The sequence below is a fragment of the Xenopus laevis genome, chromosome 1S, assembly GCF_017654675.1.
Source record: "Xenopus laevis strain J_2021 chromosome 1S, Xenopus_laevis_v10.1, whole genome shotgun sequence".
NCBI lineage: Eukaryota > Metazoa > Chordata > Amphibia > Anura > Pipidae > Xenopus > Xenopus laevis.
The window spans coordinates 40,829,315-40,854,909 of record NC_054372.1 but is presented as its reverse complement, the minus strand read 5'-3'; the positions used below and the strand labels follow the sequence as shown (position 1 = coordinate 40,854,909).

The 25,595-nt window shown below is 37.7% G+C and overlaps 2 protein-coding genes across 2 annotated transcripts in view; one reads left to right on the top strand and one right to left on the bottom strand.

Annotated features, from left to right (window-relative positions):
• npy2r.S (neuropeptide Y receptor Y2 S homeolog) overlaps positions 1–23,382 on the bottom strand; it is a gene marked incomplete at its 5' end in the record, with an annotated part of 37,425 nt that extends 14,043 nt beyond the window's left edge. The window contains 3 exon segments of the mRNA NM_001085879.1: positions 10,499–10,564; positions 21,266–21,298; positions 23,367–23,382.
• Positions 23,275–25,595, top strand: part of npy5r.S (neuropeptide Y receptor Y5 S homeolog) — a 52,385-nt gene continuing 50,064 nt past the window's right edge. Inside the window, exon 1 of the mRNA XM_018242730.2 lies at positions 23,275–23,642. The gene's annotated coding sequence lies outside the window, so the exon portion shown is untranslated. The remainder of the gene's footprint in view (positions 23,643–25,595) is intronic.

Sequence of the window (25,595 nt, the reverse complement as noted above, 5' to 3'; positions counted from 1 at the left end):
CCCTTTCCAACAGTATTCCCTTCCAATATGGTGCTAGGTGCATAAGGCAGTCAGAACCCAGACACGTGGTTCTTAAGCATTGAGAGGAAAGCTTTGCCCCTTAGTACTCTTGCACTAAGACTCCTTTTGCCTCAGAGCTAAAATAAGGGCAAGTTAGGACTGCAGTCATTAGGGAATACAGGGAATAACATTCTTGGTGCCCTGAAAAGTAAATTTTATTACAGTATTCCATAGGCAACCAAATATTTAATAGACCTCGAGCTCCGAAAGTATTTGAATAATAGCATTCCATAGTACTGGAAAACTAAAGCAATTATTTTGCCAGGAACTGCTGTGTACCTTGGCAAGTGTTATGTAAAGTTTTATATATATTTTACTAGCATATGTAATATCCAGGGCCGCTCTTGCATTGAGACAAGGTGAGAACCTTGCCTCAGGCAGCGAGAGGCCAATTACAGGGGGAGGCAAAAATATGTCTCTTGTAACTTCAAGAACCACATTTCCGTGTTTTAACCCGGAAATTTAGCACAATTTTGCTCATTGCACTTGCTATGCAACCCCCTTTTACCTGCTCCAACGCTGATGTTTTAAGCGTGGAGAAGGAGAGGGGGGAGCGACCTCAGGCTGCTGCCTCAGGCGGCAGCAGCCCCAGGATTGTCCGTGGTAATAGCTACTGTAGATGTGAACATCTGAAAGAAGCATTTTTAAGCTGTTCATAATGTATTTAAGAAAATATTTCAGAGAAGAGTAAACACCCAGTTCTTCTCAATACACCTCTCATTCTCAATTTGCAAAACTGTTCTGCGAATATTTTCTCCACCACCAAAGTTTTGCAATTTTGCCATGTTTAAAGGTCATGTAAAGTCTAAAATAGAATAAGGCTAGAAATGCTGTATTTTGTATACTAAATATAAACATGAATTTACTGCACCACAAGCCTAATCAAACAAATAATTTATGTTTTCAAAGTTGGCTACAGTGGGTCACCATCTTGTAACTTTGTTAAACATCTTTGCAAGACTAAGACTGTGCACATGCTCAGTGTGGTCTGGGCTGTTTAGGGATCGTCATAAACAAAGCTGCTTAAGTTCTGCATGGCTGGGAAGTAAGGCGGGGGCTCCCCCTGCTGTTCATAAGTATGATTGTTTCCCTGCTCAGCAGTCAGGGGCCGTCTGACAATTCCTATCCACAGCAGTAAATGAAGGCAGAATTCCACTGCATACAGTCAGGTTTCTTATAAAAATGGTACACATTTTTTTATCAAAATATATTGGAGATAGGTTTCTTTTTCATTAAAGAAAGTAAAAATGGGATTTTATTTTTTTGCCTTTACATGCCCTTTAAAGAGCTCTTATAAACATTCGCACACGAAAAAAAATTCTGTTTAATAGTTTGCCCATTAAATACACCACTCTTATCCAGCTTTATAAATATAACCATGTGCAGGGTTCACTGAGCAAATCATCCTGCACTGTCTGAACTTTATAAATGAGTCCCAGTGTGTTTTGTAATGCAGTTTTTTTTGGACTGACCCACAAGTTGGAATGCTGGGAGGTTTTAAAGTTCTTTCACCAGTTCTATTCTTGCTCTCACATCTGGGACCCCAGGTATATGGAGGGTAGAGTACATTCCACACACTTTCTTTAACCCAAAGACGCTCCTTAAGACCCTTTTCTTAAAAAAATACAATATATAAAATATAACTATATAACTTTCAATATACTACAAGGTAGTGTTGTGTGTTTACAGGCGCAGGGTCTCTGTAAACAAAATAAAATATTTTAGCCCTAAAATGCCCTTATAAATACATAGCTGGTTTCACAATATGAGGTCTGGTATGGTGCCCAGAGACTAGCAAATTGCTAATTTGGTGCCGCTATTCAAAAAGGGATCCCATTCTCAGCCTCAAAACTATAAGCTGTTTAGTCCTTTCAAAGGGGTATTAAGGGATACCATAGCACCATGAGTTTGTGCCAGCATGGTTTTATACATAATAGATCTTGCCAAACTAATTTAATTTCCTTTTATGAGAAGGTGAACAGGGACCTTGGTTCTGGGATGGCAGTGGATGTGATCTACTTAGACTTTGCTAAAGCATTTTGATACAATGCTACATAGAAGGTTACTGGTTAAGGAATGTTGGCCTGGAACATACTATTTGTACCTGGATAGAGAACTAGCTAAAAGATAGACTACAAAGAGTGGTAGTAAATGGAACATTTTGTAATTGGACCAGAATTGTTACTGCGTACTGCAGAGCTTTGTACTTGCTCCTTTGCTTTTCAACTTGTTTATTAAGGACCTGGAGGTGGGCATTGAAAGTACTGTTTCTATTTTTGCTGATGATACTAAATTATGCAGAACTATAGGTTCCATGCAGGATGTTGCCACTTTGCAGAGTGATTTGACTAAATTGGAAAGCTGGGCAGTAAACTGGAAAATGAGATTCAGGGGCAGATTTACTAAGCTCGAGTGATGGTTCGATATTCGCAGTCGAGGTATTTCAATTATTTATTTTTTTTAACTTCGAAATTCGACCCTTAGTAAACCTGCCCTTCAATGTTGATAAATTCAAGGTTATGCCCTTTGGCAAAAATAAACCAAATAAAACCAAATGGCAGTGTTTTGGGAGATTCCTTAACTGAGAAGGATCTAGGGGTTTGTTTTTGTAGATAACAAATTGTCTAATTCCTGGCAGTGTCATTCTAGCAGATTGGTAGTAGACTGAATTAAATGAAATACCCTCGTCCATAGTCGGAATACTATTGGGCACTGCCACCAGACATGAAAGAGCACAGTCACTTAGTTTCCAGGGAAGAAGGACAGACAATCACAATTCTGCCACTGAACATACTGTTATTGTCATTAACCTATGCCTGTACGAGCCATATATTTTCTTTAGTGTCACCCTAGAAATGTGCACATATGGCTGGTGCAGACTAAGATATATGATACTGACAGCACATGTCAGAGACAGGCAGGTCTCATGCGGCAGGCACCAAGATTATTTAAGGCATGAAAGCATAAAGAAGAGATGTGTCAGTACCATAATCATGTTCATTCCGCGTTTCACACTCCAGCTGTTGTGCTCTACAATTCCTAGAATTAGTGTCAGCTAAGACTTGTAGCTCCCAGCTGCAGGGGCCATGAGTTTGAGGTAGACGATAAGTCATACACATGAGTGGCTTAGAGCCGACAGTGAATGTGGAAAATGTGTTGGTATGCTGAATCCTCTAATCTTCTGTAAATGAAAGAGGAAAAATGAAAAACAGGAAACTAAGGCGCTGTAACAACTCACCCTGGTGGTTTAGTGAGGGTGTGACGGGGACGTTCCGGTGAATGCACATCTTCATATATTGACCCGGCTTGTGACGCTGATTAAGCTCCTGTCTCCTGTTATTGTACTGGTCTGCTCATCTGGTATATTGACCCGGACTGTGACCCCGACTATGTTCCTTGTTCTCCAATCTAGTATAATGTGCAGTTCCCATGCCTGCCCGGAACTCTCTCCCTGGTTCTCTCATATTAAGACCTGGGGAAACCGAGTAGTTGTGGGCTTCTCCCGAAATTAAAGGTGGTTGTTATAGGCAGATGTCTGAGCCATGACCAGGACCTTGGGGTTTGTTCTGGGTTTCGGATACCAATCGTAACAGGAGCACAAGTAGTAATGGTAGCAAGACTTAACAATTATTGGACTTAGTAGAGCGGCGAGATGTCTTGGGAACAAGCAATGGACCACTGGCAGATGTTTTGGTAGATGGCCACAATACAGTTTCCTTTTGCTGCTTTACTATAATTACAGTGGGATAGGAACAGCTTGATTTGAAAAGTACTTTTATTAGGAGTAATTTAATTTGTATTGTTTATACATGTTGATCAATAATGTGCTGATGGCAATCTGTTATTTCCATATTAGCAGCTATTGATGTTTAGGATACATAATTGTGTTTCTCCAGGAAGTTAAAGGCTAGGGAAAACATCCCCAGTTGTTATATTCCACTTGCATTTTATCAAGGAAACTAGGTATAATGAGGAAAACAATGGCATACATAATGCAATTGCCTCTACGTGCTTTCATCTATACTAGTACTATGCAACATCTTGGGTGTATGGTACAGAGTATAACCTCATAGTAAGTGCAGGGTTTTATCTGCATGTTCTATCTTTAGTTGCCTAATTTTGAATGACACCCGACAGACTAGTGTTTAAGTGAATGCCAATGTCTTACCCAAATTGAGCTCCTTATACAGAACCATATTTTTAAATATAACATTTTAATATGCCCTGACAAAGCTGCAGCCATGCCCTTACCTTGGACCTAGGAACTGTATATGCAATTTTCTAACTGGCACAAATCTAAAGTTTTGGTACACCTCATTTCAGCAAAGCAATTATACTAGACTTCTTGGAAATGTTGCATTGCAAGTAAAAAAACAGACAGTAACTTCTACTGCCTTTAGAAAATGGGCCCTGCTATTTTTCTCCTGTATTTGTATTTGCAGTATTTTCTTATAGTCTTAAATTAGTTAAGCCTGATTAGCATTAAACATTGAGAAGAATTTCCTATGCATTATATGTAATCTCTGTTTGAAACCTTCCCTCATTTGCTTTGTTAGCTCAAAGCACATGCAGTATCTCATTACACGCCTTCCACTAATCTGAATATATAGATAAGACAAAGGGATAATCAAATAACTAGCATTTAATTTTGTGACATTTAATTATAAAAATGGGATTTTAGCTATTTATTACATTATTGTTCCTCATATCTATTCCCGCTGCTCCTGCCTCGTGTTGTCGCTTTCCATTTACAATACTCTTCATTTTCAATGAAAATTAATCAGTTGCCCACATAGTGATTGATTATTTGTGTTTTAAAGTCCTCACAATATACTTAGCATTGTAGAAAGGAAATCACAGAGCAGTTTCCTTGGAGAGCTTACAATTTATTAATATGATAAGATAAGCCACAGGGAAGTAAAGTAGCTTGACAAAGGTCAACTTCATTCCCTTCCCACTGCCGCTGTGGCTGAGCAGTTTTCAGTTTTAGTTTTAGCCTATTTTTTTTCCCTTTTAATTTCCCATTTTCTACTTGTTCTGCAATGGACTTAGCCAAACAAATATTTGCTTCAATTTAAAAAAATTCTGAATATACAAAACAGGACAAGAATTGTATTCTCTACAACTTGTACACCTTAAGTAGCAACATCAGCATCTTTCTTTAGCTAAAACATACAACTACAAACACAAATATTCAGTGCCACTAAAGGAACCAAAATAATTAAAAAAATAATGTAAAAAGTCAGGCAAACAAAGTTGTGCTCCACGTAATTTCATTTTTCAAGTAAAAATAATATAAATTAGCTTACCTGATCATAGAATCATTTTGTTTAATTGCACATTTATGTATTTGTTGAATAGTTTTTTAATTCATCTATAACCATGCGCTACTAAATGAGCCAACCTGATAATACAGTAATTTTGCACAACTAAATATTTATGTGTTTCTCGAATAGCTTTTTAATTTGCCAATAAACATGTGCTCCACCTCAGTGACTCTGAGTGGACTATTCATCAAATCCTTCAAATTTCATTTCGCCATTTGATGGAAAAGAACTGTACTATAACTGACAAGCAACTGGTATAGTGATGATAGTCTGCATAGAAACTGCCAGAGGCAGCTCGACAGTTTGTGGTTAATGTATGCAAATGTGGCACAGAATATTCATAAGACAGTCTACTCTTAAAGCATTTGTAAAATTGTCACAGCCTGGCTACTGTGCCTCTTCCGAGGAAACTGCTTCTTACAAGCAAATTAATTTGATGGGAAATGTAAATAATGTAAATAATGTAAAAAACATAACTTTCTTTATAATACAATAGCTTGTATATCAATACAGCATACTAATATGACATTCTGCAAAATATGTGGGTGGCTAGAGCAAAAGGTTTAAACTGAATTTTGAGGGAGAAAAACATTTCAACAGCATTTCAAACAGGCTGCTCATTAACCCTCCAAACAGTTCAATTCAGTCACTTTTGTAAGATATTTAGTGCAGTGCATGTTGGATATATACAAGTTCAAACATTTTGCAATAATTGTAGATGTTTTGGCTGAAGGTTTGCCAATACCTTCTTTTAAAAATGGTCTCTTATTATAAAATAGCCTTTTGGCTAATTATTACAGAGGCTCTATAATGTCATTCAGTGGATCTTAACGCAAATAAAGTACTATCTTGCAAAAAAAAAAGGGATTAGTGAGGCAATTGGAGGGTGAAAACATAATTATCTTTTTATAGGTCCCTGGTAAGGTCTCCCTCAGAATTAGACTGGAGTGTAAAAAGTGCACCGGGGCTGCTACCTTAGGGGTCTCCACACCCCCTCTGGGGTCACCACCGACTGCCCGCTCGATTGTGGAGCGATGGTGGAGGGCAGGCACGGATCTGGTCTGAGTTGTTGGGCCCACCAGGTTTTTTCCAGTATCTTGTCTGCCCAGTGTGACCCTGCCTCACCTGGAGTATGCAGTGTAGTTCTGGGCGGACGGAAATAAATGAGCTGGAGTGAGTGCAGAGACGTGCAACTAAACTGGTAAATGGAATGGATGATTTAAACTATAAGAGAAAGACTGTCAAGGTTGGGGTTAGTCAAGGTTGGGGTTATCTCTGCAGAAAAGATGCTTGAAATGGGACATGATTACTGTTTACAAGTACATTAGAGGACATTTTAGACAGATAGATAGACAGACAGACAGATAGATGATAGATAGATAGACAGACAGACAGATAGACAGATAATAGATAGATAGACAGACAGATGATAGATAGACAGACAGACAGACAGACAGACAGACAGACAGACAGATAGATAGATAGATAGACAGACAATTTGTAATGACCTCTATAGGAACTTGTCAGCTTTTACTCTGGGTAACTTCTCCCTCTCCTTCTCTGATCATATTAATACCACTGTCAAAACCTGTCACTTTTTGTTTATAATGTAATATTGCCAAAATCCATTCATTCCTTTCACAAGCAACAGCTAAAACATTGCATGCTTTCATCCTATCTCATCTAGACTACTGCAACTTCTGTTCTTCTCTCATCCAAGAGAGTACAGGCCCCCGCCCTCCTGAAATCTGTTTAATGGCTTCCATAAAAGCAATAACTTACAAGCTTCTTCTCACAATATTCGAAACCCTTCACTTTTCTGCGCCTCTCTACATCTCTTCCGTTGTGTCTCCATAGAGTCCTAGCCGACTCTTCCATTCCTTTCAAAGCAACCATCTGGTTACACCCCACCTTTAATATTGCCTTCTTTCTGCTCATTAAATTTGGAATGCCATCCCTGAGTTCCTCCGGAGAGAATCTTCCCTCAGTTGCTTCAGAAATAAACTTATTGGGGCAGATTTACTAAAGGGCGAAAGTGGTCGTAGCTAGCGAAAATTCGCCAGAAATCCCATCTGCAATGACATTGTCAATTTACTAGCAGGTGTAGAGGACAATTCACTAGCGAAAGAGACCGTCACTAGCGTAGTTTCACGCCCTATCGCTAGATGAATTTTCACTCAGGGCAAACGATACGCAAATTCCCTAAAGTGCGAATTTTACAGAACATTTCCTCTTTGGCCAGTTTCCTTCGCCAGCTTAGACCTGCCGAACTGATAAGATGAAGCTACATCCGCCTCAATCTTATGTCAGTGACATTATATCCTTTATGCCGGAAAGTTATTAAAGGAAAACTATACCCCCCAAACAATGTAGGTCTCTATTAAAAGATACTGAGTAAAACAGCTCATGTGTAAAACCCTGCTTCATGTAAATGAACCATTATCATAATAATATACTTTTTTAGTAGTATGTGCCATTGGGTAATCATAAATAGAAAATTGCCATTTTAAAAAATAAGGGCCGCCCCCTGAGATCGTAAGATTCACTGTGCACACATACAAACCACATGTAAGGTCACATGAGCCAATTAACAGACAGAGTTCTGCCTTTTGCTTCCTCACTTCTTCCTGTTACAGTTAGTGTTGTAGTATTTCTGGTCAGGTGATCTCTGTGGCAGCACAGATAGAGTCATGAAATGGTGGTTCAAGGCAAGAGATGTAAAAGGGCAATATTTATGTAAATATATATTCCAGTTTGGTAAGATTCTTTAATATGTCATTCAATTTGATATAAACTATCTGTTGCTTAAGTATTCATTTTGGGGATATAGTTTTCCTTTAAAATGATAAAAAAGCTGGTGTTTTTTTCATATTTTAAAGTGGGATTGTCTTGTTGTAACAATTCCAATTTTTTGTTTTTACCTTGTTTTAACCATTTGAGGTTAATGCAACATTTGTTTTAGGGTAGGCTCATGTCAAGGGCATTAGAGGATCTCTTTTGTCTTTATTTTGCTTCCTTGAACATTTTTAATAACAATAAGTGGCCAATTCAAGCATTTGCAACAACATATCTAATAAAGACATATATACGAACTATATGTACCTGCCCTATTCAAATTGACCTAAGCGCAAGTGTACTAACAAAGTTTCACTAGGCAGAAACAAACGTTAGCAAAAGTTTGCTATTAAATGCTCATGCTGACGAATCTTCGCCAGCGTTCAGCTGCTGAGACAACACTTTGCATTTTAGTGAATTAGCGTAGTGTTAGCGAATTTGCGCTTGGCAGAGTGGAGCAAATTGTGGTGAAGATTTCGCAAACGAAAATTTGCCCTTTAGTGATTTTGCCCCAAAGACTTGTAGCACTCACATAACACATGACCTGGTTTTGATACCTATAGTGCAGTGACAATCACTGTAAATGGTAATAACCTCCAACTGTGTTTGTGTGTGTAAATTACCCACCCAGTTAGATTGTAAAATCTACGAGGCAGGAAGCACCTTCCTCTTGTCTCATTAACAGTTAATCCTGAATATAATCTGCATACAATGTAATGATACTTTGCCACCTTGTGGCAGCACCTTAGTTTATACAGAGTTGTATAATATAATGTTAATATAAAGTTGTATACACTTTATATTAACAAAATGGACAAATGGACTGACACACAATGGGTTAAATCAGAAGGAGCCTATACAATTATTTTAAACAGATCCTGCAATTAATCAAAACAATACATACAAAAAAAAATAGGTCTTCGGTTTTTCAGGAGACAGTAACCATTCAAACAGTCTGCAAGTGTGTCTGGTTTCACACGGAACATGTATACACAGTAATGTAACATATCTAAACACATCCAGCCTCACCTAGAAAATGGTTTTTAAAGATTTAAGGTCAACAGTTAAAAAATGTAAGTAAAAGTCAACAATAGAATGAGGTACTGCAGAATATTTCCTTCCAATGACATTTTTCATAAACCTAGGTTTCCGTGATCTCAGAGAAACCCTAAAAATAGTCTTAAGTTTTATCTCTACAGATTTTAGAGGGGATTTCTACACACACAGAACCATGTAATTGCTATAATGAACTGTGAATAAACGCTGCCTCTTTATAAATCAAGTACAGGTATGGGACCTGTTATCCAGAATGCTCGGGACCTGGGGCTTTCCAGTTAATGGGTCATTCCCTAATTTAGATCTTCATACCTTATGTCTACTAGAAAATCATGTGAACATTAAATAAACCCAATAGGCTGGTTTTGCCTCCAATAAGGATTAATTATATCTTAGTTTGGATCAAGTACAAGGTACTGTTTTATTATTACAGTGAACAAGGAAATCATTTTTAAAAATTTGGATTCTATGGAGTCTATGGGAGACGACCTTTCCATAATTCGGAGCTTTCTGGATAACGGGTTTCCGGATAACAGATCCTAAAAAAAATTGTAATGACCATCCAGCTGTAGTTCTAGAGCTATAACAAAAACACTAAATAAGAATACACCTGGCAAATCTAACACTGAATGGTTTTCTGAATGGGACCCCCTTCCATTGCACAGGATCCCATTAGCATATGCTGGGGACAAATTTTAAAAAAAAGAGGTATTTTACATTCAAATAGGTTTGACCTGAATGAATAGTGACGAGCGAATAAATTCACCAGACATGAATTTGCAGCGAATTTCCACGTTTCACCAAAAGCAAATTAATCAGGGGAACTGCAGCGACACTTCTCTGGCTAAAAATCTGCTGCGTCAAAAAAAAAATGTGCACGTCCATAGAAATTGTCGTGAGTCAAAATTATTATTGACTTCAAAAATTATTATTATTGACTTCAATGCGTTTGGACCAATAGTCGCACATCTAAAAATTGATGCTCGCGTCAAAATTGACGTGCATCAAAATTATTTTGACGCCTGTTAACTTTAATGCATTTTGCGAATTTCTGAGCATTTCGCGGTACAGATTCACTGATCACTACTAATGAAGTCGATAGACATGGCAGTTGTTTCTTACATATACAACCTTCATAGACATCACTACTATAATTGAAAAAAAACTGTATTACATGGATGTTCACAGGCTGTGTAGGTACTGGTTGTTATTGTACGTACCTGTTTATGGAGAATTTATATTGGTAAATATTTTGTTCTCAAACTCTACGGCGTACACAGGATACTCTGTGGAAGAAAAAACAAAAAAAAAAACGATCAGCCAGGGCCAATCCAGCATAATCCAGCTGCAATTACAGTGAATCATCAATTTTCAAGACATCATGAAAATTAATGATAAAAAAATAACTAAAACGTCAGTGTTCTGGGAACATTTTGTTAGCAAAAATAAATCTTTTCTTTTAAATTGGTTCAAGAGCATAAACATTTATTCATAGTCAGAAAATGATGGTATCCTAAAGACTGTAGTTTCCGATAACCCAAAGCAAACAACTGTAGGCAATCTTTTGTGGTCACCTGTTTAAAAGAAAGCATCTGATTGGCTGCACACGATGCTATACCTGGGGAAAACTTTTCAACTATTATCACCCCAATAGCTTCACTAACATTTAGGGGCAGATTTATGAGTGTGAAATTAGAGCTCACCCCAGAAAAACTCACCCCTTTCTATTCTTTCCAATGGGATTTTTAGAGTCATATTTTTCGGTGATAGCCAAGTAAATAACTATTGGCTGACTTTACTAATCTTTTTTTCCATGCTGGAATGATTTGTTTCAGCATGGAACAGATCTGTCAGAATCATTAAAACCCACTTTTTTGTGTCTGGGATTAAGGATTTGGGGAGGGGGGTTTTAGAGTTCAGAAATGCTGTTGAGTTCGAACACCCCACAGATTGATTGATTGCTAAAATCAATAAACAGTATTTTGACAATTGATACAAGCAATTTGAAATGATACAACACTTGTGGCAATTCTTTATACTTTCCTAACTGCCTGGAGTGAGTTAATGTGCTAATATTTAGTCCATTTGGGATTCTTCAAGGTTCCCAATAAAGGTTTAGTCATAGAATGCTGTTATACAGAGGGGATAATACACCACCTTTTTTGAACATAGCAAGGAGAGTAGAAGCCATATCTCAATTAGGCTGCAAATCTGGACTGGGGATCACTTATGCCAATGAAGAACATGGAACCCTGTACTTAATCCTTCTTTTAGGTCAACTCATCTTTTACAAGGCAGCCAAACCTGCTTAGTAAGTTAGGTATTTTAAAAGCAGGCATAGAATTTAGCGCCCAAGAGATTCAAAGCGATTATATAACATATAGTGAAAATTCCATTACTGAAGTGTCAAAATGTTTAATAGATTATAATAGATTCTAAGATAGGAATTGTTTGCAACTGAACGATCAATAAGGGCTTGTTCGGCAAAAACTCTACTTTTGCACCAGTTATTTCTTTTCATTTATTCTATTTGTTTGTTTTAAAGCTAGTAGAAGCTTAATCTGCCATCAGGAAATCAACTTTCCCCTATACATTAATTACAGCTTTTTTTAATTATAAAAATATTTGTAAATGTAATTGCCACTGACCTGCCTGTACTTTGCTATTACCTGCTCTCAGCACTGTATTTGGGTCTGGTGCCACCCTAGGAACCAGATCTCAGCACATCCCTTTCATTGTGCCAAAAATTTGCTCCTAAAACCTCACCCCCCACCCCAGTTTAGCTGTTAAATTCAACCACAAGTCTCCAGTATAACAAATGTATTTGTTATATAGGCACCCATGGTCTGACTTATGCTTAAATCTGCACAGAACAAATTAAAGACAGTTCTACAGCTACCTCTGTTTCATTTAATTTTCCAATTCTTCTTTTTTAATCAAGGTGGTTTGGATATCTATTTTTGTACATTTTTTCATCTTTTTAGGTAATTTATTTTAAAATATTAGCAGTGGCAATTGTGCCAGTGACTTATGTGAAATTCTGAATTCACTAAGCACTAGTCACTTTCATCAATTAGGATTTATTAGTAATCTTCTATTACCCGTATGAATATCCATTTGAATTTCACACAAATGTGAAGGGTGCAGTGCACTGGATATGTAAGCCCTAGTCACCTTAAATCTTGATGAATTAAAAAACACCTGATAAATTATTATTATAAATATTTTGTAATTGGATCCTTTGGGGAGTTTAGCAATAATCGGTAAGTAGTGGGAGACATTTTTTTCATTGTTTTATTCATTGTACTCTGTAAGTAGTCACAATAAGAGGGGTGTCTTTCATCTTTCTAATCTTCATAATATGATAGAGTTTAATTTTACCCTTTGTGATTACTGAATCATGGAGTTCATTAATTTAAAGGTAGAAGAGCCCTTGTTCCCCTTTCCCTTTCCCACTTTTTAAATGCTCAGCAATGAAAACAAGAAAACAATGTAAATCGGTCACACTTGTGCCTAATCGTGGGTTATGTGGATACTAGTGCAAGTGGGCCCCACTCACATCTCAATTTGCAGTGGGCAGAAGAGAAGTATGACCTGTACATTTCTAGGGCCACCTAATTACCCAATACATGCTCAGTTGTACATCTACCTGATTTTCCACTTTGAGGTATCATAGTTAGTGTTATTGCACCAGGGATTTACTGGTTCAACTGCTCAGCAGATAGGACTATACACAGGACAAGAGTAATACAGTGCTGTGCAGATATTGACTGAACTGCTATCAATGGTGGAGCTAGAGACGGTAGAGCATCAGAATTGAAGGAAGGCTTCAAATTCAATCAAAGGGCAATGGCAGTCTGTGCACTTAATTCCCTGTGGCTAAATCTCTATAATTTTTTGTGTGTCCAGCATTAAAATCACTAGCTTTAATCACCCTGGGGAAGCTCTAAGGGTGATAAACCAAGATACGGTCTTCTTTAACAAAAGCACGGAAGCAAAGTAGGACATTTTAAAAGGCTGTATTAAATGCATGTCTACAACACTCAGTCATGAAAATGTGGCTGGATAACAGAGTATCAGAAGTAATGCTCTAAAAAAAGAGAGAATGCCCAAAAGAGAAAATCATTGCTTCAAACAAAAGAACATTTTAATGAGCAATGGTAATAGCTGCACAACCAATGCAAGAAGCAAATCCTAAAGGCATATAAATAGCAAAAAGGCAAACGGAGCCAAGAAAAAATCTTTTAAGCAGATTAAAACATGGGAAAAGGAAACATTAAATTCTTCAGAACTGACATGGAAGCAACTGTTTATTATGTACTAACTCTGTCCTAATTGTCACCAGTAGAACAATACCAGAGGTACAGAAAGAATTACAAGGGATTCTGCCTGAAAACACTTGGCCCTGATGAAATCCACCTGGAAAAGGAGGAAATAAAGATTAGTACTATTAAAGGAACAGTGTACCATATTCCTCAACCTGAGTAAATAGGTCTTGTGCTGAACATATGAGTTGCCTGTTGTTTTAATCACAAATCAATGTGTTTCTTATTTCTTTTTGTTAGTCTTTATTTTTTTGTGTTTGTTATTTCTTGGGTTAAATTTACATTGATTACAAAACAGTCACACGAAGGGGGGACTAAGGGAATGTATACTCATAATCAAAAAAAGTAAAGCATTATGTTCGGCCACAAACTCATTAGGGCTCATTTTCTAAGCCCCTATGAGCAAATGAAAGAGCAATAAAGGGCATCAGAGTGCTTATTCTAAGAGCACGTGCATTGAGGGGTGTGTGGCTCTAGATTTTTGATAAAGCACAGTGTCAAGAGGCAGATTGTGGCCTTTTTTTTTGTACCAAGATACTGTTGCACAATTTACTAGGATATACAGTAGTAGGAGTTGTCTTAGTGAGGATAATATTGAGGTTTTGAATCCAGTGCTAAATCTTAAATTAAACATTTAGTCAAATTAGGGCAAATTGGGTTTAATGTGTAATAGCAGATAGCATGCTTGACATCCTTAACTTGTGCCAGACAGCTGCTGTAATTCATATTCTGAAACAAACAGACAAAAAGAGTGATAATGCATTTCGGTCTCCTTTCCTTTTTTTAGTTATTGCCACTGTAGTAATTTTATCCTTAGACACCAGAAATACTTGTATCTAAGTTTTATTTGAAGACCTAATTGATTAATAAAGCAATGGTATTAGGATAAACCATTTTTAAAAAATAATTCTTGATAAAATAAAATCGCTGCTTATTGGAAGATGTACAGAGGATGCTGAATATCTCTAATATATCTGTTCTTCATGGGGAATCAGCAAACACAAGTAAGGAAACATGCTTATGGAATTGAAAATATAATTTCAGTGATTTTCAATAGAGATGCGACTTAACATTTCCCTCAATTTAGAAATATAGGTTGAAATTCATGGAAATACCATAGAGTATGATGAATAAAAGTAATTAAACAGTAGGTCAGTGGGCTTCTCCTTTGGTTTCTTTTCAATGGTGGAGTTAGAGACGGTAGAGCATCAGAATTGCAGGAAGGCTTCCAATTCAATCTAAGGGCAATGGCAGTCTGTGCACTTAATTCCCTGTGACTAAATCTCCTCTACCACATACAACAAACTGTCCAAAAATACTCGCACTTCCAGATCCATTGGAATCTCCCAATGTAAAACCCTTTACAGAAGGGATCCCTAGTAATCTATACAAAGCAGGTTTACATGCAGTGATTCCAGCTGGTTGCCAATGAGAGAGGAGAATTGTCACAGCTGAGACAGCATCACATCTGTCTTTTATCAAATATGAAGGCAAAACCGCCATACAGCCTTTATATTTTTAGCTGAAGAGTCACAAATTGGACTTCCATGAAGTAAATACTAAAACTGTCTGTAATTAAAAACATCCTTTGTCGTTTTAGCCCCTTTTCCTATTTCTGAAGGACACTTGTGACTCTTGGGCTCTGTTGCAAATGCCCATTCTATCCTACATTAAGGGGGTTATTTACTAAAACTTGAATTTTGTCTGGTTGGGGTTTTAAAGGGGAAAACACGATTTTTTTTGTGGTAAAAAAAAAACAACTCAAAATTTTCAAGATTTTTTTATACCCTGAGACTCCTAAAAATCGTAAAAATCCATCTCAAACCTGTCAAGGTCATGTGGAAGATATCATTAGCTGTCTGGGTATCGTATGGTAATCCGAATAATTTGTGGTTTTCAGGTGAAAATCCAAATAATTTGTGTTTTTCGGGTGATAATCCAAAAAATTCGGAGTTTTCGGGCATCAAGTCCAAAAAATTTGTACACTTTGAAATTGTGACTAATTTTTCGCGTTATTTTATTGATAAAATAAGGTAAAAGCATAGATGGGAGTTTTGTTTAATTTTTAGTAAATAACCCCCCTAAAAGTTAACTTTTATCAATTGGCCATCATTTTTTCTTTTTAATAGTTTTTAAATTATTTGCCTTCTTCTACTGACTCTTTCCAGCTTTAAAATGGGGGTGGCTGACCCCATGTAAAAACAAATGCTCTGCATGGCTACTAATTTATTGTTATTGCTACTTTTTATTTCTCCTCTTTTTAAAACCCTCTTCTATTCATATTCCAGTCTCTCATTCAAGTCAATACATGGTTGTTAGGGGGAATTTAGACCCTAGCAACCAGATAGCTGAATCTGGAGAGCTGCTGAATGAAAAACAAAATAACTAAAAAAACACAAATAATAAAAAAGGAAAACTAACTCGTTCCTGAGTGTATGTGATGATTGCAGTTAAGCATGGTGGTGTGACGGAAGTGGAGGGAATACCTATGATTCCAAATCCTGATTTTGCTTGATCTACAAAAAGATATGTTTAGTACCACTTGAAAGTTAAAAAAAAGGGTAGTTAACACTCATGCCTTTCCAATTTGTCTCCGGTACAGCCTTTTCGGATGACATTTATTGTGGCTTTTATGAGGTTTTACTGAGCTGCACTCCACTGAACAAAGCCCTTTGTGTAAATGACAATAATAGGAAGTTAAATAGAATCAAAAACATTAATTAGTTGCGAGGGATTTTATCAGACTTGGAGCATGTTCAACCTTTTTATCTTTTTTTATTCTATAGCATTGCGCATAAAGAGAAATGGATGAAAAATAATCTAAGTAAATGTGACCAATACAAGTGTTTGTGTTTAGGAACTTAGCCTACATTATTACATGTATTTACCAAATACTACTTCATTATACATGAGTTTGGCAGTTCATTTGAAGTAACAAATGCGTTGGTCAAGTGGTTACTGTGGGTAGGAAGAAGTAGAGATAACTATGCACCTGATATTATATTAGGCAGTTTTGAATGGCACTTTAGACTAGAGCTGCATCATGTCGAAAATGTCCTTGTGGGCTAGACAGATTGTTACCAAAAAAAAACAATTATCAATTATCTACATTCCTAGGATCCTCAGAATGAAATCTGCAGAATGGTACATACTTGAGTTTGCTGCTTATTGATGACTTAAACATCCAATTTTTAAATAGATGGTGTTAAATGCCAGCACAGTTACCCATAGCAACTTATCAGATCTTTGCAGTGATTGTGAGTAAATGGAGATATTGTTACTCTATTTAACACAGATAATGAATTGTCCTTGAATCAAGGCCTTGGTGCCTAAAACATGTTGTGCTACTGAGGACATAAAGCAATAGTTGCAATTGTCGGTTGCTGTGTCCTGAACTCATTTAAATTCTTTGTGGATTACAAAGCAAATGAGCATCTAACCATGGGTTCTTGGGATCGATATAACACACAGGTGAAAGTAAAGAAACTAGGACAATGTACAAAAATTTGCAAATATGTTCTCCTTTATTTTTCCCCCGTTGGTTCATGGGGTGGAAATAGTCAAGGTACTGATTACCTTTTCCTAGTAGTTGCCCCTTGCTTCCCCCAGCACCCCTGCTTGCTAAAAACATGGATCAGCTTCCTAAATGACATTGTGCTTGGAGACTGGGGCAATGTCTACTTTTTTCATCCATCCCTTTAAAAGGTTGATTCATTAACTGCACAAGTCCAGCAGCTATAGCAACCAGCCACACATTTGCAATCAGTCATTAATATTCATTATAGTAATTGCTCTTGATTAATGAAAGATAATTGCTGACTGGTTGCTATGGGTAACTGCAAAGATAGAATGCGCAGGGTTAGCCAGCTAGCTGGTTAGGGGGTCAGCCCTTGTTTAAGTTTGCATCCAAAGATATTGGGATTACATTGACTGTGTTCTACTCAATCTGATTATAACACTGATTAATATTTGACTAAGGTATGCCTTTGTGTGTGTGTGAATAATGCCTTCAAATAGAAGGACCTTGGGAATTTTGTAAAGCTTGGAAAGTCACAGCCCTAAATATAGGGGCCCCAGTCTTACCAGATTCATGGAGAACCAAAGACTTATTAGAAACTGGAATTAGAGCACCAGAGTTAAAAACAGTATAGTCATTAACCACTTTAGCTATGAGTAGTGCTTCAGAAACTCAGTACATATATTAAATGAGAACTAAAGCTCAATATATAATTAGGCTAGACATGCTGGACCTTATATATATATATATATCCTGTACTAGCTTAAACTCTCCACAGCCCTTTAGCGGGGAATATCTGTGCCTCTAAATATACAACCAACAGCTCCCCATATTCTTTTCTACTGATCTACAACACATGCTTTGGAGGGGGGGTCAGTTACATAGTTACATAGTTACATAGTAAAATCTGGTTGAAAAAAGACAAAGTCCACCAAGTTCAGCCCCTCGAAATAAAAACCCAGCATCCATGCACACACCTCTCCCTACTTTCACATAAATTCTATATACCCATATCTATACTAACTATAGAGTTTAGTATCACAATAGCCTTTGATATTATGTCTGTCCAAAAAATCATCCAAGCCTTACTTTAGGGGCCGACTCACAATATGTAAACAGTATATAACATTTACAATATAAAATTGACAATACAAGACTGACTAGAAATTAATTCAGACTGACAAATCATGGAGCTCAGGAACCAGTACTTTCTGGACCTCTAGGTCAGTAGAGTAAGTACAATATGAGATATACAGCATGTCTATCAATATTCAGTTTAATCTTTAGTTCTCCTTTAACATATTGCCAAATACCTCCAATGACCATTTAAAGAAAAATTTAAAAAGAAATTGGGAATAGTATCCATACAAGTGAAGCAGTCGTAATCAGTCTACATTGCTGTGAGTATATTGTGCATTTCTGGTCACCTCTGTCTGGACAGACTGTCACGTCTCAAGGTCCCTTTAAGAATTCCTGCAATAAAATAGGACTCAAATTGCTTTTTGTGTTGGTTATTGTGGTGTCAGGGTAATGCTTTGATTCTCAAGATATTGCAGGTCTAACATATCCACTATATCCTTCAACAGCGTAGCTGTTATAATGCTGTTTGGAGTTCTACTTGTGTATCCTCAAGAGTGCAAAGATTTGGCTTTATTGCTTCTATTAATGACTTCTATGGTATAGGGAAAAAACATTTTGGTTAATTTAAGAGGATATATTAGTAGAGAGTGAGAAAGAAAGAGCTGTATAGAGATATGATAGATAGATAGATAGATAGATAGATAGATAGATAGATAGATAGATAGATAGATAGATAGATAGATAGATAGATAGATAGATATTAGTAGAGAGTGAGAAAGAGAGAGATGGATAGAAATATGATACATAGATGATAGATAGATAGATAGATAGATAGATAGATAGATAGATAGATAGATAGATAGATAGATAGATAGATATTAGTAGAGAGTGAGAAAGAGAGAGATGGATAGAAATATGATACATAGATGATAGATAGATAGATAGATAGATAGATAGATAGATAGATAGATAGAAGATAGATAGATAGATATATCAATAGATTAACAGATGATAGATAGATAGATAGATAGATAGATAGATAGATAGATAGATAGATAGATAGGTATTAGTAGAGAGTGAGAAAGAGAGAGATGGATAGAAATATGATACATAGATGATAGATAGATAGATAGATAGATAGATAGATAGATAGATAGATAGATGATTGATAGATAGATGATAGATAGATTGATAGAGAGAGAGAGAGAGAGAGAGAGAGAGAGAGAGAGAGAGAGAGAGAGATGATGATGATGATAGAGAGAGATGATGACAATAGATAGATCGATAGATGATAGATAATAGATGATAGATAGATAGATAGATAATAAATAGATTGATAGATAGATGATAGATTGATATAGAGAGAGAGAGAGAGAGAGAGAGAGAGAGAGAGAGAGAGATAGAGAGAGAGAGAGAGAGAGAGAGAGAGAGAGAGAGAGAGAGAGAGAGAGAGAAAGAAAGAGAGAGATGATGATGATAATAGATAGATAGATAGATAGATAGATAGATGATAGATAGATAGATAGATAGATAGATAGATAGATAGATAGATAGATAGTGTTCAAAGGTGAGCCAGACACTACACATTTGTAGCTAATGAAGGATGTGCCCAGTAATGATTTCATAAAGGCACATTGAGGATCCTGTTAGAGCACTGGAGCATGTCCAATGCATTATGTGCAGAATGCAGAGTATTTAAAATAGTCTATACATACAACTGCTCACATGAAAATTTCAGCTTTTTGTTCCTGTTATTTTTTTCAATAGGCATGCTTATAAATGCTATTACTATGAGTTGAATGAAGATTATACAAATCCAATTGTCATTACTTGCCCTTCCCGTCCCCTGCTCTGTCAGTGGTCAGTACTTTGCATGGAAGGGAGAAAAAAAAGTGAAATGGTATTTACTGGGGTACAGATGGCAGGTAAAACAACAGTGCCACTAGGGCATGTACAAGATCTTGCTCTGTAATAATAATGATAATAATAATAATAATACACTCTTAATTGCAATAGCTGCCTCAGTTAACAGATAGGTAAACACATTCTGAACACAGTAGCCAGCCACACAGAGCCAATCTATTCTGTGCACATGGAAGTTTCACGAAATGCTTTTAGTCTGTCTCTTCAATAAATTCAATGTGTTATATTGCGCTTACACTTCAGGACTGGCCGTTTTAAAGAAAACCAAGAAGAAATAGCATCTATGTATGTATTTCACAAGGTGCTAAAATTATTAATTTTAGTAGATGACCGTCAATAAAACCCCAAGGTCTGGCTTTCCAAATGACCATCATTCCTTACTGTCAGATAAAGTGAAAAAAAAAAAAAAAAACAAAGACATAGTGAGCAGCAAGACCAAGAATTTTACACATTCGTAAAGTGTATTCTAAGCAAACACAGTGTTGTCCCTTGTCATAGGAGGCAAAATACCTACAGTAAAAAATGTTTCCAAATACTTGTTTAAAAGTCTTAAGGAACAGGCAAGTCATGCAGGCAGAGGTGTATAAGCAAAGGGTATGGATGTTACATAATCTATCTAGAGAGCAGCTTGTAGGGGGAACAGGCTGTATCCTTAACAGGAAGGTGTCGGATGTGCAAAAAAAAGGCACTGGGAAAGGGAGACTGCAGGGTCTGCTCTAAGGACCTCTAGTGCCAAATTCAGCTTAATGAGGGAAATGCTGACAGAAATATTGTCCCACAGGCACATAATGTTAAAAATGCTGCCCCCCTCCCTCAGGCTGTAGTGTGAAAAGTAAACTGTACAGTAAAACTGCACTTGGAATTTTGTATTTAAAGAAAAACATGCCCCTTCATAACATTAATTCATTCCAATAAACTCTACGCCTATAAATCCACCTGCTGCTCAACTGCCAACTACTCTTTATAACTGCATGTTATAAAGAGCATGGGTATTACACAGGTATCAGTCTGGAAAACTCTCCAACCCCCCAAACTGAAGCACCCCCCTCCCTTATCAGCACCCTGACCAGGGTACCCCCATGCACAATTGCAAATGTATCCAGTGCACACACTGAGGACATAAAGAGGCAAATACAATGTACCTTGTGTGGGCTTCAGGCTCTGCTCCCCTTTGTAAATAACAGATGGCTAGGATGAGCTGACGACGAATGAAAGAAGCAGGAGAGGGAATGGGGCATTTCTCCAGTCATTCCTCAAACCTGAGATTGTAAAGATTGCTGAGGATCAAGCAACGCCCCCTAAAGCTCAGCTCCACCTTAACAGAAACCTAAACTGAGCTGCACACATCTCACTGTCTACATTACCATCACCTTCATATTAGCCATGTGGGGGAGTGTTGCCTAGTAATGCCGAGAGAAATGCAATTAAATATAGAAGCAAAAGGGAGAGAGAAAAACCTGCCGGAGCTGACTGCATCTTGGAGCGTGGGGAAGTTTAAATCGCCCTGCAGTTCTTCTCCTATCCCTCGTACAGTAACATTTTGTCTGCGGCTCAGCGCCATCTGCCAGCTACATGCAGCCATTGACTCCAAACACAAAGTGTGTCTGCGATTCTAAAAAGCTGTCTCTACATTAATGTCGTTAATTTACCTGTTATATGTACCTGCACCAAGGAATTCGTCCAGAGGTGGAGAATAATTAGGGTTTCAGGTTTAACCACCCCACTAACAAAGAGACCAAGTGCCTGAAGTTGTATAAACTGTCTGCAGTCGCATGTTTACTGGAGGGAATTGCAGTGGCCATAATGATAGATATCCAGGTACTGTAGGTGTCCTGCTCTTTCCTGGATTTGAGGGACTATTTGATCTTATTGGGCTGAATATGTTACTAACATTCGATTAACCAATTAACAGCCATGCATGGCACATGGTTGCGATGAGAGGGACAGTTCTACAATGTAACAGTGCCTGGACATCTCTGCCAATTGCTGTCATATTAATTCTGTCATTCTTGGGGCTCCAAGTCAATCCTGTAACTGATATGCCGATGCCCTCTGTGTGAATTGAATGTCCTCACACAGATTCATTTATTCCTCCTACCCGGTGTGAACAGGTGTCAGTGGGCCTCTTGCTTCTAAACACTTGGTCTATTTCATGGTCATTCCATATTTCTTTATTGGAACTAAGAGGCTAAATAATGGAAGAATAGAGTATAGAATGTAGAGAAAAGAGACTAGGAGATTAAAGATGTTGAGAGAGGAGAGGAGGTATAATAGTTTGGAAAGTGGGCCATCAGTCTAAGGTTTTCTGATGGGCCCCTGGCATCCGAGTCCGACACTGCTTCTACCTAGTGATGGGCGAATTTATTCACCAGGCGTGAGCTTGCAGCGATAATTCGCTGGCGAAAATTTGCCAACGCTGACGCTCATGGGCGCCGGCGTCAAAATCCATGTTTCGCCATTTTTGTTCCAATTTCGCTGTAAATTCGCAAAATTCATGGTGAAGCGAAAAGGGACAAATTCGCCCTACTCTTACCCTATATTGTGTGTGTATATATATATATCCTTAGACCTCTCCTTCCCACCCATCTCATCTAGCCCGTGGACTATTAAAATTAAATTTGAATTAAAATAGGCCCTGGCATTTCAGGTACACAGAAGCCCAAACAGCCCCCCACCAGCCACTAAATAGTGACTTTCTATGGCATCTTATAGCAACCCCTCTGGCATTTGCCACAACCCACAGATTGCCAGTCCGGGCCTGGTCACTAGGGAGATATTTATCTAGTCCAGAGACAGATTCCTCTTCACTCTAAAATTTAAAATGAAACAAAAAGTCTCATAAATGTTAAAGCCCATCAGTATTACCCTAATGGCACTAATCTCAACAGGTCAAAGCACAAATCGGTTCCATGTTCACCTCCCATAAACGCATCGATACAATAAGCACCAGTGTTCCCTCTGATCAAATCCATGGTCTGAGCAGACGCTCAGACCATGGATTTGAGTGGCCCCTACAGTGCAGGGGCCACTAACCCTGCTGGGCTGCTTTATATAAGAAATCCACATTGTGGCCCGTGTTGTGTCCCCAGTAAGCCCCTGGCTAGTCTCGGACGAGCAATGCAAAACCACAAGATGGCACTGACCTTCACTCAAGCCGCTGCCATATCAAACGTCCCTCGCCCTTTACAGCTTGTCTTATCTCTTATGGAAGCACCGAGTGATTGCACATTCCCTTGCCCAGCGCTCTCTCTCTCTCTCTTTATAGAGAGTTGTCACTTGTTTCCCTGGGAGCCATGTGCTCTCGTCTTAAGGTGGAGTTGCTTTTTAAAGGGGGCGTCGCTCGCTCAGTGTAACAATCTTCAGTCTGTCGGCGGGAGAATAAATACGCCGTCTTTCCCTTTCGTGCAATTCCTTTGCTCTTTCCATCGGTAATACTCTATACAGCTGGATACAACTCATGGACGCTGCCTGGATTTCAGCAGACACATCCAAGAGCTTTGTGGGTTAAATGTACTGAAGGTACGTGGAGCCTTTTCTTTCTATTTTTACGGTCTTACTACTACAGGTTCGCTGAAATGCTGCACAGCTCCATTAGTCTGAATGGCTCTTACATTGTTACATTGGAGTCAATTGATTGGGGAGAGAGTCACAGCGCAGCAGCGATTCCACTAGGTCCTCTATAGAATACTTTGCCCTCTTCTCCAGTCCTGGGCGCTAAATTGCACCACAAGCGCCCAGTTCCAGCGAGCACTGTTTATATACACACCCAATACTATATACTATTAGTACAGTCACCCAATTCTAAATACTATTAGTATAGGCACCCATTACTATATACTATTAGTATAGGCACTCGTTCCTATACACTATTAGTACAGTTACCCATTACTATATACTATTAGTACAGTCATCCAATACTATATACTATTAGTACAGTTACCCAATACTATATACTATTAGTATAGGCACCCATTACTATATACTATTAGTATAGGCACCCATCAGTATAGTCACCCATTACTATATACAATTAGTATAGGCACCCATTACTATATACTATTATTACAGTTACCCATTAGTATATACTATTAGTATAGGCACCCATTACTATACACTATTAGTATAGGCACTCATAAATATATACTATTAGTATAGGCACCCATTACTATATACTATTATTAAAAGCGCTCATTACTTTCTGTACCAATTGTAAAGACTCCGTGTTATTTTCCCACTGGCACTGTCCATGGTCCTGAAGATCAAGACTAGCATTGCCACTCGTTAATTCTTACCCATTGTACAGGCTTGAGATGCTTTCATACTGGCACTGTCCATGGTACTGGAGACTGAGATGTTAGTGTTGCCTGATCTTAGGGGTGTTAATGTCAGGTACTACACTATACACACCCAATACTATATACTATTAGTACAGTCACCCATTACTATATACTATTAGTATAGGCACCCATTAGTATTAGATATTAGTACAGTCACCCAATACTATATACTATTAGTATAGGCACCCATTACTATAAACTATTAGTACAGTCACCCATTACTATATAATATTATTACAGTTACCCAGTACTATATACTATTAGTATAGACATCCATCACTATATACTATTAGTATAGTCACTCATTACGATATACTATAATTATAAGCACCCATTACTATATACCATTAGTATAGGCACCCATTATTATATTCTATTAGTATAGGCACCCATTACTATATACTATTAGTATAAGCACCCATTCATATATACCATTAGTATAGGCACCCATTACTATATACCATTAGTATAGGCTCCCATTATTATATTCTATTAGTATAGGCACCCATTACTATATACTATTAGTATAAGCACACATTACTATATACTATTAGTATAGGCACCCATTAGTTTATACTATTAGTATAGGCACCCATTAGTATATACTATCATTAAAAGCGCTCATTACTATCTGTACCAATTGTAAAGACTCCATGTTATTTTTCCACTGGCACTGTCCATGGTCCTGAAGATCAAGATTAGCAATGCATAGTTGGCAAAAGGGAGACAAAGGAGTGATTTGCATGCCTCCGCCCATGATGCCTTATGGGAGAATCAAAACTCAAATTTTTGGTATCTAGGCAGTGCTGTGTGTATGGCATGAGAAAAGTAATGCATTACTTTGCATATAATTGCCAGCTAAGGGTTTTTTGGCTCCTTTCAGCCCTTCTCACCACAACCAGATTTGGTTCCCCATTTTGCATTCCCGCTCGTTAATACAGTACTTACCCATTGTACAGGCTTTAAGTGCTTTCATACTGGTACTGTCCATGGTACTGGAGACTGAGACGTTAGTGTTTCCTGATCTTACGGGTTTTAATGTCAGGTGCTAGGTATGTTATTTATTCTTGCAGGTATTCGGTATATTTGATTCCTATGGACTAGGGTTCCTAAACTGCTGTCTGGTTTGAGAAAG